The sequence below is a fragment of the Crocuta crocuta genome, unplaced genomic scaffold, assembly GCF_008692635.1.
Source record: "Crocuta crocuta isolate KB4526 unplaced genomic scaffold, BGI_CrCroc_1.0 scaffold473, whole genome shotgun sequence".
NCBI lineage: Eukaryota > Metazoa > Chordata > Mammalia > Carnivora > Hyaenidae > Crocuta > Crocuta crocuta.
This window is the reverse complement of record NW_027527941.1, coordinates 64,961-77,542: the sequence shown is the minus strand read 5'-3', so window position 1 is coordinate 77,542 and position 12,582 is coordinate 64,961.

Sequence of the window (12,582 nt, the reverse complement as noted above, 5' to 3'; positions counted from 1 at the left end):
ATCCTGTTAAATCCTTGGCTGTAAATTCACTATGACTGGGATAATTCTGCAGAATATCAAAAAGTTGTTATCGCAAAAGTCCTCCCATTGTAGAAATTCCTTTGTCTCACTTCATGTTGTTGCTGAACCTTTAAATAAAGACACAAAAAAACGACAGGACAGAGATGCCTGCCTGGTGATCAGAAAGAATCTCAGGGCTCTCTCACTCTCTTGCCAACTCTGTCCATCCTTCAGGGACCCCTGGGGCTGCCGGAGCTGGCCTCCGACAGTTTACCTAGATATGTAGAGTGGAGTGTTATCTGACCACCAATTTTCACCTATCGCATATCATTGAATACTGTAGGAAAGGGATGGAAAGTAAGATAATGTGAAGATCTCTTTACATTGTAGGGTGGGAACCCGAAATGGCTCCCTTTCATAACTCCAAAGTCACAGGCAGCTCTTGGTCGCATCATCTGATGAATAAAAGTCATAGAGCTAAGGAATTGGCAAACGTGGTGGGTTTCTGAGGATGAGAGAAGTGCCATTTTATCTTCATGATTGAATTGAATCCCTGTGTGTTACTAGGACCAGATGGTGTAAGATGACAATGATTCCTGTGATGCCCAGGTGTTGATCAGTGGCAGTTATGAAGGAGGGCATACTGGATGATGTAATCATTGTGGGCATTGCTGTAAAATGTCACACGTTACAGTAGATATTGGAGATGACGCTCAAAGGGCCTGGACATAGTGGGATATGTTGAGAGACAGGGACCCGATGAGATTTATTAGAAACACCTACTATTTGACCTGTTTTCACTCTCTGAAGGAGGGCTGTAGACAATCTACAAAGCCGCATAGGAAGCAGGGAGTTTTTAAAGGGGAGTCAGGGAACTCCTGAGCATTGACATGCAGGGGAAGCAGTGGTACAGTGCTGAATCATTCTCCATATGACCTCAAGACTTGCTGGCACAAGAAAAGGGCACTTTTCTACCATGGTCAAACTTGAAATTCTAGGAACATTGAGTTCCTTGTTACCCCAGCATCAGTGACCTGTTGAAATCTCAAAGAAGCGACAATTAGTCAAGCCATAGCTAGAAAGCATAGGTCAGTGTGTTAGATGTATGTACCCATGACAGTATTTGGAACAGGTATAGTCTGAGAAAGTCTGTATTTGGAAAGTAACAGACACATCATTAAGGCAGTGTTCATGGAGCTTTTACTCACCACACACACAGCTTTTACTCACGAGGTGCTGTGCTGGGTACCTCAAGAACGTGCATGTGAGTTAAGCTTTTCATACCTTAGGATCTGAAAATGGGTGTCCAGTATTTCCCCTAGAATATAGGTATTGTGCCCTGCTTTTCTGTTACTTTTTCTCCCATAACGTTGATTGTTTAAAAGAGGAGCCAAGTACAGTTTGGAAGAATATGTGAAAGCATCAACTGGAACCTCAGAGGAAGTTCTCATTGTTGACAAAGAAGTAAACTGGCGGGTAACAAACAGGAGACATTCAAATTTAATAGTATATGTATGGAGACTCCACAAACAGGGAAATTGCAGAGAAAGGAAAAGTAAGGTATACATGTCTTTGAAGAAGAGAGAAGGAAGGAAGGAAGAAGGAAAGGAGGGAAGAACAGAAGTCTGGGGCCTCCAAGGGAAAGAATGTAATTCACAGGAAGATGAAAAGTAAGTATTTGATAAGCAAATATATATTTTTTTACAAATAGTTTATTGTCAAGTTGGTTTCCATATAACACCCAGTGCTCATCCCCACAAGTGCCCTCCTCCATGCCTATCCCTCCCTCCCCCCGCACACCCATGAGTCCTCAGTTTGTTCTCAGCATTCAAAAGTCTCTCATGGTTTGCCTCTCTCCCTTTCCCCCACCATTTCCCCCCTTCTTCTCCCCCATGGTCCTCCGTTATGTTCCTCCCAATCTTCCTATACATGCAAACATATGATATTTGTCCTTCTCTGCCTGACTTATTTCGCTCAGCATAACACCCTCAAGGTCCATCCATGTTGCTACACATGGCCAGATTTTATTCTTTCTCATTGCCGTGGAGCAGTCCATCGTATAGATAAACAACATCTTGATCCATTCCTCTGTTGATGAACACTTAGGCTTTTTCCATGTTTTAGCTTTTGTTGAGAGTGCTGCTATGAATATTGGGGTACATGTGCTCCCATGCATCAGCATTTCTGTATCCCTTGGGTAAATTCCTAGCAGTGCTATTGCTGGGTCATAGGGGAGTTCTATTGTTAGTTTCCTGAGGAACCTCCACACTGTTTTCCAGAGGGGCTGTACCAGTTTACATTCCCACCAACAGTGTAGGAGGGTGCCCGTTTCTCCACATCCTCGCCAGCATCTAGAGTTCTCTGATTTGCTCATTTTAGCCACTCTGACTGGTGTGAGGTGGTATCTCAGTGTGGTTTTGATTTGTATTTCCCTGATGAGGAGGGATGCTGAGCATCGTTTCATGTGTCTGTTGGCCATCTGGATGTCCTCTTTGGAGAAGTGTCTGTTCATATCTTCTGCCCATTTCTTCACTGGGTTGTTTGTTTTTCGGGTGTGGAGTTTGGTGAGTTCCTTATAGATTTTGGATATTAACCCTTTATCTGATATGTCATTTGCAACTATCTTTTCCCATTCCGTTGGTTGCCTATTAGTTTTGTGGGTTGTTTCCTTTGCCGTGCAGAAGCTTTTAATCTTGATGAGGTCCCAATCGTTTATTTTTGCTCTTGATTCCCTTGCTTTTGGGGATGTGTCAAGTAAGAAGTTGCTGCGGTGGAGGTCAAGGAGGTTGTTTCCTGCTTTCTCCTCTAGGGTGTTGATAGTTTCCTGTCTCACGTTCAGGTCCTTTACCCATTTTGAGTTTATTTTTGTGTATGATGTGAGAAAATGATCTAGTTTCATTCTTCTGCATGTTGCTGTCCAGTTCTCACAACACCATCTGTTAAAAAGGCTGTCTTTTTTCCATTGGATATTCTTTCCAGCTTTGTCAAAGATTAGTTGGTTGTATACCTTTGGATCCAGCTCTGATTTTTCTATTCTATTCCATTGGTCTTTGTGTCTATTTTTGTGTCAATACCATACTGTCTTGATGATGACAGCTTTGTAGTAGAGGCTATGTCTGGGATGGTGATACCTCCCGTTTTGGTTTTATTTTTCAGTATTACTTTGGCTCTTCGGGGTTCCATACAACTTTTAGGATAGTTCTAGTTTTGAGAAGTATGCTGGTGCAATTTTGATTGGATTTGCATTGAATGTGTAGATGATAAGCAAATATTTTCTGGGCCACTCTAAAACAGTAGGACATAGAAAACTTTGTTCACATGGTCGTTCCTGGGCTCCTCTCTGTTGACCATACTTTGCTTGTATCATAACGTAGTCCGTGTGGTGAGTGCTCTCCTGGGCAGCTTTCCTATGTATATTATTTTTAAACAGGTGAAAAGTAAACACTTTTCCTTCATCTGCTTAATTTTGATTGCTTCTTAACTCGAATATTTCTGCCAACAGGGTCCAGCTTTGAAGAGCCTGTTTGTGACTCCTACAAAGTGGAAGATTTTTTGTTGAATTAAATGAGAATCACACGGGAGGGAAAATACTATATGAAATCATGTGAAATCTAAAATACGTCAAAATCATGGCACCTGGGTGTCTGATTTGGCTAAGTGCCAACTTTGATTCAGGGCATGACCTTGTGGTTTATGAGTTTGAGCCCCATATTGGGCTCCCACGCTAATGTGTGGGGACTGCGTGGAAGTCTTTCTATTTTTAAAAAATGTTTTTTATTATTTATTTCTGAAAGAGAGAGACAGCAGGAACAGGAGAGGGTCAGAGAGAGAGAGAGAGAGGGAGACACAGAATCTGAAACAACATCTAGGTTCTGAGCTACCTGTCAGCACAGAGCCCGACGCGGGGTTCGAACCCACGAACCGTGAGATCATGTGACCTGATCCAAAGTCGGATGCTTGACCCACTGAGCCACCCAGGCGCCCCTTCTTGGGATTCTTGCTCTCTACTCTCTCTGCTCCTCCTCCACTCATGCTTTCTCTAACAAACCTTGCTTCAACTTGAAACACAACTGCTAAGTACTTGAAACTGGCAGACAATGCCATTCTTCTAGGAATTCCCAAGTGCCTTAATTTAGTGCTTTGTTAGAGGCAGAGTCTCTTTAAGTTGACAATAGCCAGACTTTAAAGATACTATGAGTTTTCTTTACCATATGAAAATTGCTTTAGAAACTTCATCTTTCCTCCCTAAATTAAAAATGTATGATCAATGTTCTCTCAAAATAAATGCGTAGGTCTTCCTGCCCAGAGTCTACATGCTTATTAAAAACTACTTTTTGCCCCATAACATCTCAAGAATACTACTTGACACTTCTCAGCCCACATCATATCAGTTTCCGCTAGAAAATTAAGGGCTCCCTTTTTGTTGTAAGGATGTTGACTTGTGAGAGTGGGGATTTTATTTTATTTATTTATTTTTTTTAATTTTTTTTATGTTTTATTTATTTCTAGGAGAGAGAGAGACAGCGTGAGCAGGGGAGGGTCAGAGAGAGAGGGAGCCACAGACCGAAAGAGGCTCCAGGCTCCGAGCTGGCAGTCAGCACAGAGCCCGACGCGGGGCTCGAACCCACAACCGCGAGATCATGACCCAAGCGAAAGTCGGACGCTCAACCGACTAAGCCACCCAGGCGCCCCTAGAGAGAGAGTGGGGATTTTAAATCAAACTCATCCAGTATGTTTTTAATTCATTTCACATCAGGTCACAGAAATACCCTTCTATTTGCTTCTTTATATTTTCAGAAAATGAAAAGAAGAATCACATAATGACATGTTTGAGAACCTTGAAACACAAAATATAATAGAATCTAAGATAGGAACTACTCCAGGTAGTTGTCACTCAAAGGAAACTTGATTTGCAGCCAATGAGGGGACCCGAGGGAAGCAGAGATTTACAGAGACGGGGAGATGGTTTCCTTCTATTTAGGGTTAGGGTGGAGCAGCACCTGGGTGGCTCAATTGGTTGAGTTCCTGACTTCTGCTCAGGTCATGATCTCATGGTTTGTGAGGTGAGCCCCGCGTCTGACTCTATTCTGATAGCTCACGTCCAATCGCCTGCTTCAGATTCTGTGTCTCCCTCTCTCCTCCTCCCCCACAAATGCTCTGTCTCTCCCTCTCTTTCTCTTTCTCTCTCTCTCTATGAGATAAATTTTCTTAACGAAAAAAAGGGGCACCTGGGTGGCTCAGTCAGTTAAGCATCTGACTTTGGCTCAGGTCAGGATTTCAAGTTTGTGAGTTTGAGCCTGAAGTCGCTCAGAGACTGGAGCCTGCTTGATAGTATGTGTCTCCCTCTCTCTGTGCTCCTTCCACCTTGCTCACATTATGTCTGTCTGTCTCTCTCAAAAGTAACCATTTAAAATTTTTTAAATGAAAAAGTAGGGTTAGGGTGGGTATTTAGAAAGAGAGGGGCTTGTCATCTTTTTTGTTTTAAAGTTCTGCTTATTTTGAGAGAGAGAGAGCTTACCTGTGAGCAGAGGAGGGGCAGAGAAAGGCAGAGGAAAAATCCCAACCAGGTTCCCTGCTGTCAACCCAGAGCCCCACCACCTGAGCTCAATCCTGGGAACCCTGAGATCATGACCAGAACTGAAACAAGAGTCAGATGCTGAACTGACTGATCACCCAGGTGCCCGGAAGCCTATTATCTTATCTCAATCTCTACTTAAGGTCACACAAGCACCTTAAGAAAACAGTTCTATATATATTTTGTAGGTATGTTATGAAAAAAGGTTTGTATTCCTCAGGTGGAGGTTTTAGAATTATAAGGAGGTAAAAATAACTGTTGGCCACTTCATGGCTTTCTCCTTGGGTCATCTGCAGAGGTGTGAGTCAGGGGTTAAGCTCAAGGATCAAGCAGGCTGAAATTCTTTCTCAGGGCAGTCATAACTTTTCATTCCATACTTTGTTTTCTATCAAAGGACACTGTGCCCATGGGGTGTTTTCCCTGAAGTAAAAATTAAGGTGGAGAGGAGAGGTGAAGTAAAATGAGGGACGAAGGTCCATGGGCACAAGCAGGTAACAGTGAAGTTCAGGTCTTGAAGTCCAGCTGGTGACACTGACTCCCTCTTTGATCTTAGGTACCATTGTGAACTGCCAGCAGCCACTTGATAAATGTATTATTTATTTCTGGGACTGCCGACCTTCAGGAATGTGGCCATAGAATTCTCTCAGGAGGAGTGGGGATGCCTGAGCCACAGGCAGTGGGAACCATACAGGGATGTGATGTTAGACATCTATGAACACCTCCTCTTCTTGGGTGAGGATAACTGCTTCCAGATTTCCCAAACCACACTCAGGTTCTGTTCCCTCCTTTGAAGACTGTCTCTTGGAAAATTCCTCTTTGCATGACTAGAATTCAGATCCCTGCAGTAAGGGAAAGATTAGAGGTTGGCAGATGTAGAGAAAAATCTTCCTGATGTTTCCTTCTTAGTTTTAGTTTTCCCTTAGAGTAACATGATCATTTCTGTAGATTAATGGCAATTCTAAATATTGAGAGGCATAAAATGGTATTTCCCACGTATTAAATACCAATTTCTACTCATTGATGTAGAGATAGTACTCGGAAGGGAGGTGAAGGTGTGAACTTCGGCAATTGCTCCTGTGTGGTCCAAAGCCATTGTTGGGCAACACCAGTTGGGAAATCATTTTGTAGCATTCTACAGTGTCCTTTCTTCTCTACTGAACACAACAGTGGATTGAAAGGTAGAATCTCCATTAATAGTCATTCCATTAAAAATACTTATTTCTTTATTTTGAGAGAGAGAGAATACCAGCGGGAGAAGGGCTGACGTAGAGATATAGAAATCCAAACAGGCTCCTCACTGTCAGCACAGATCTCAACTTGGTCTCTATATCATGAACCATGAAATCATGACCTGAGTTAAGATCTAGGACAAGAAGCTAAACCAACTGAGCTTCTGATGTCCAACATATTTTTTTTTCCAAATAAACAGGTCTCATTGTTTCAAAACTAAGTCTGATCATCATTTTGAAATAAAAGGTCAAGCACTGGAATGTAAAGCAATTGGAGACGGTAGCCACTCACTCAGGTACGTGGGACTGTATGAAGCAGATGACAGAGGTGAGGTCCCATTGTGAAGGAGGAAGATACCCCTTAAAATGTAGTTTGAGCAACTCTCCCTGAATGGAAGTTAGTTTGAGAAACCTGGTTCTATTTCCCTCTCACAGAGGGACGTCTGTTGTCGGACGTTAGCAACCTCTCCTATTCTCTAAGGATTCTCCTTCAGGTCCGGTGATGGTCCGTCAGGTCCAGTGAGGGCCAGGAGGCCTGCTTGGAGTGTGAGGGCCTTCATAATCTGACAGCCTCTTCATTGCTTTGAGGACCCTGGGGAAATCTCCATATTTCTGAGGAACTCTATTCTAAGCCATTTCTAAGTTCTGTTTTGCCTCTGTGAGAAGTGAGTCAGGGTAGTGGTGGCCCTTTTGGGGTTTGGTGCAGAAAGCCCAGGAAGAATGGAGGTAGTTACCACATGCTTTCTTGTTTAACCTTTCCAATGTTATGGAGGCTTTAATCAGACAAAACTGAGACTCAGTAATTTCATCAGATAACGAAGCACCTCCCTAAAATGAGAAAATCTAATGTTTTATCTCACTTCCAAAGTTCATTTTTCTTTGCTTTTTTTTTTAAATTTTATTTAATTTGGGGCGCCTGGGTGGCTTAGTCGGTTAAGCGTCTGACATTCGCTTAGGTCATGATCTCGCGGTTCGTGGGTTCGAGCCCCGCTTTGGGCTCTGTGCTGACTGCCAGCTCAGAGCCTGGAGCCTGTTTCAGTCTGTGACTCCCTCTCTCTCTGACCCTCCCCTGCTCATGCTGTCTCTCTCTCTCTCTCTCCTAGAAATAAATAAAACATTTAAAAAAATTTTTTTTAATTTATTTAATTTATTTTTTAAATTTACATCTAAGGTAGTTCGCATATATTGCAACAATGAATTCAGCAGTAGATTCCTTAATGTCTCCTACCCATCTAGCCCACCCCCCTCCTTCATCCCTCCAGTAATCCTCTGTTCTCTATATTCAAGAGTCTCTTATGTTTTTGTCCCCCTCCTGCTTTTTATATTATTTTTGCTCTCTTTCCCGTATGTTCATCTGTTTTGTATCGTAAATTCCTCATATGAGTGAAGTCGTATGATATTTGTGTTTATCTGACTCATTTTGCTTAGCAGAATTCCATCTAGTTCCATTCACATTGTTGCCAATGGCAGGATTTTATTCTTGTTAATTGCCGAGTAATTCTCCATTGTATTTATTAACCACATCTTCTTTATCCATTCATCCATCGATGGGCATTTGGGTTCTTTCCATCCTTTGGCTATTGTTGATAGTGCTGCTATAAACATTGGGGTGTATGTGTTCCTTGGAAACAGCATATCAGTACCCCTTGAATAAAAACCCAGTAGTGCAAGTGCTGGGCCGTAGGGTAGTTCGATTTTTAATTTTCTTTTTTTTTAATGTTTTATTTATTTCTAGGAGAGAGAGACAGCGTGAGCAGGGGACGGTCAGAGAGAGAGGGAGACACAGAATCTGAAACAGGCTCCAGGCTCTGAGCTGGCAGTCAGCACAGAGCCTGAAGCAGGGCTCGAACCCACAAACCACGAGATCATGACCTAAGCGAAAGTCGGACGCTTAACCGACTAAGCCACCCAGGCGCCCCCGATTTTTAATTTTCTGAGGAACCACCATGCTGTTGTCCAGAGCGACTGCACCGGTTTGCATCCCACAAGCAGTGCAATAGAGATCCTCTTTCTTCACATCCTAGCCAACATCTGTTGTTGCCTGAGTTGCTAATGTTAGCCATTCTGACGAGTGGGAAGTGGTATCTCATTGTGGTTTTGACTTGTATGTCCTGGATGATGACATTGAGCATTGTTTCATGTGTCTGTTGGCCATCTGGATGTCGTCTTTGGAAAAGTGTTTGTTCATGTCATTAGCCCATTTCCTCACTGGATTATTTGTGTTATGAGTGTTGAGTTTCATATCTTCTCTGTAGATTTTGGATACCAACCCTTTATCTGATATGTCATTTGCAACTATCTTCTCCCATTCTGCTGGTTGACTTTTAGTTTTGCTGATTGTCTCCTTCGCTGTGCAGAAGCTTTAGATTTTGATGGGGTCCCAAGTGTTCATTTTTGCTTGTGATTACTTGCCTTTGGAGATGTGTCGAGTAAGAAAATGCTGCGGCTGAGGTCAAGGAGGTTGTTGTTTGCTTTCTCCTCTAGGGTTTTGATGGTTTCCTCTCATGTTCAGGTCCTTCATTCATTTTGAGTTTGTTTTTGTGTCTGGTGTATGAAAGTGGTCTAGGTTCATTCTTCTGCACGTTGCTGTCCAGTTCTCCCAGCACCCTCTGTTAAAGAGGGTGTCTTTTTCCCATTGGATACTCTTTCTTGCTTTGTCAAAGTTTAATTGGCCATACATGTATGGGTCCAATTCTGGGTTCTCTATTCTATGCCATTGGTCTATGTGTCTGTTTCGGTGACAATACCACACTGTCTGGGTGATTACAGCTTTGTAGTAGACGCTAAAGTGTGGGATGGTGATGCCTTCCGTTTTAGTTTTCTGCTTCAATATTACTTTGGCTATTCAGTGTCTTTTGTGGTTCCACACAAACTTTAGCATTTTTATTCTAGCTTTCAAAAGAATGCTGGTGCAATTTTTATTGGGATGGCATAGAATGTGTAGATTGTTTTGGGCAGTATTGACATTTGAACTATATTTATTTTTCCAATCCATCAGCATGGGATGTTTTTCCATTTCTTTGTGACTTCTTTAATTTTCTTCATAAGTTTTCTATAGTTTTCAGCATACATATCTTTTACATCTTTGGTTAGGTTTATTCCTAGGTATTTTATGAGTTTTGTGCAATTGTGAATGGGATGAAACATTGGTTTTGATTTCCATTACTTCACTATTGGTATATAAAAATGCCACCGATTTCTGTACTTTGATTTTGCACCCTGGGACTCTGCTGAATTCATGGAACTGTTCTAGCAGACTTTTGGTGGAGTCTGTCAGGTTTTCCATGCAGAGAATTATGTTGTCTGATTTCAATTTTTGTTCTAGCTTTGAGAAAAGTGAAAGCTTGACTTCATCTTTGTCAGTTCTCATGCCTTTTGTTTCATTTGTTGTCTGATGGCTGATGCTAGGACTTCCAGCACTATGTTAAACAGCAGTGGTGAGAGTGGACATCCCTATCGTGTTCCTGATCTCGGGGGAAAAGCTCTCTGTTTTTCCCCATGGAAGATGATATTAGTTGTGGGTTTTCATTAATGGCTTTTATGATGTTTACATAATTTCTTCTATCCCTACTTTCTTAAGGTTTTTATTAAAAAAGGATGCTGTATTTTGTCAAATGCTTTTTCTGCATCTATTGACAGGATCCTATGGTTCTTATCTTTGCTTTTTTTTTGTATTTTTATTTGTTTATTTTTATAGAAAGGTGTTATTGAAGGTTTATTTATTTATTTATTTTATTTACAAATAGTTTATTGTCAAGTTGGTTTCCATATAACACTCAGTGCTCATATTTTTGCTTTTGTTAATGTGATGTATCACATTGATTGATTTGCCAATATTGAACCAGCTCTGTAACCCAGGAATAAATCCCACTTGATCATTCTGAATAATTCTTTTTATATGCTGTTGAGTTTGATTTGCAAGTATCTTGTTGAGGATTTTCGCATCCGTATTCATCAAGGATATTGGTCTGTTGTTCTCTTTTTTTTTTTTTTTTGCTGGATCTCAGTCTGGTTTGGGAATCAAACTGATCCTGGCTTCATAGAATGAGTCTGGAAGTTTTCCTTCAATTTCTAGTTTTTGGAACAGCTTGAGAAGAATGGGTATTAACTCTGCTTTAAATGTCTCATAGAATTTCCAAGGGAAGCCCTCTGTTCCAGGGTTTTGGTTCGTTGGGAGATTTTTGATAGCGGATTCAACTTCTTCACTAGTTATGGGTCGGTCCAGATTTTCTATTTCTTCCCATTTGAGTTTTGGTAGTGTGTGCATGTTTAGGAATTTGTCCATTTCTTCTAGGTTGTCCAATTTGTTGGCATATAATTTTTTATAGTATTCCCTGATAATTGCCTGTATTTCTGAGGGATTAGTTGTAATAAATCTATTTTCATTTGTGATTTTGTCTATTTGAGTGGTCTTTGTTTTCTTTTTAAGAAGCCTGGCTAAAGGTTTATCAATTTTGTATATTTTTTCAAAAAACCAACTCTTGAGTTCATTGATCTGTTCAACTGTTTTTTGGGGGGATTCTATATTGTTTATTTCTGTCCTGATCTTTACAGCTTTGAGATAGGTTTTAAATTTTAAAAATGTGTTGCTACCAATGTACTCTTTTCTTCAAGATTCTTGTCAGTACATATATTCCTGTGAAAGCGATATTCATGTTAGGAAGGTTATTGATTTTTCTTCCTAAAATGCCATTGAAATTTTGATAGAGATTGTACTAAATCTATACATCACTTTGAGTAGTATTGACAGTTAATAATATATTTTTTAATGTTTATTTTATGAGAGAGAGATAGAGTGCAAGTGGGGGAGGGGCAGAGAGAGACAACAACACAGAATCTGAAGTAGGCTCCAGGTTTCCAGATATCAGCATAGTACCTGATACAGGACTGAGATCATGATCGGAGCCACAATTGGACGCTTAAGCAATTGAGCCACCCTGTGCCCAATAGCCCAGGAGTGTTAAACGTTCTTATGCAAGGTGGATGTGGTTCTGCGTTTTATTTTTTCAGTTCTGGCCCAATATTTTTCAGTTATCATCACAGTAGTGATGACCTCTATCTTGTGTGAAATCCTGTGCATTTTATTTTTTGTGATGCTATTGTGAATGCAATTTTCTTTATTTGGAATATTGTTGTTTGTTGTGTGGAAACAGTTAATTGATAAGCGTTGGGTTTGTATTCTCCAACTTTGGACAATTTGTGTGAGATTTAACAGGTTTTTAAAAGCAAGGATTCCTCAGAAAAGAGGATGATGGAGACGATGTGGGAGGACTCTAGGCTCATCACATTCCACAAACACAACTAGATAACTATCAAATCATCCTAATACCCCAAAAAGCAACCTGAAGACAGACAGAGGAACACCTTAACTAAGGAGAGACAAGAGGCAATTCAAAAACTGTACCGTAGGCAGGACAGAGATATGGCTTGGAGAGAAACAGATTGTACTGCTATGGAGGTCTGGGAGTTGTGGTTGTGGAGAAAGGCAGAGAAAGAGGAGCACACAGGGGAATGCACAAGGAGAATATTTCCCCAAAGCCAGTGGCATGGAAAATGAGAGGGCTTCAACACTGTGAGTTCTTGCAACCAGTATGGCGTAAAGCCTAGAGTTTTGTTTTTTTTTTCATTATTTACTCCTTTTAAGAAAAACAATTTTTTACTGCTTTTATTTATTTCTGAGGGAGGGAGATAGAGACAGCATGAGCAGGGGAGGATCAGAGAGAGAGAGGGAGATACAGAATCTGAAGCAGGCTCCAGGATCTGAGGTAGCTGTCAGCA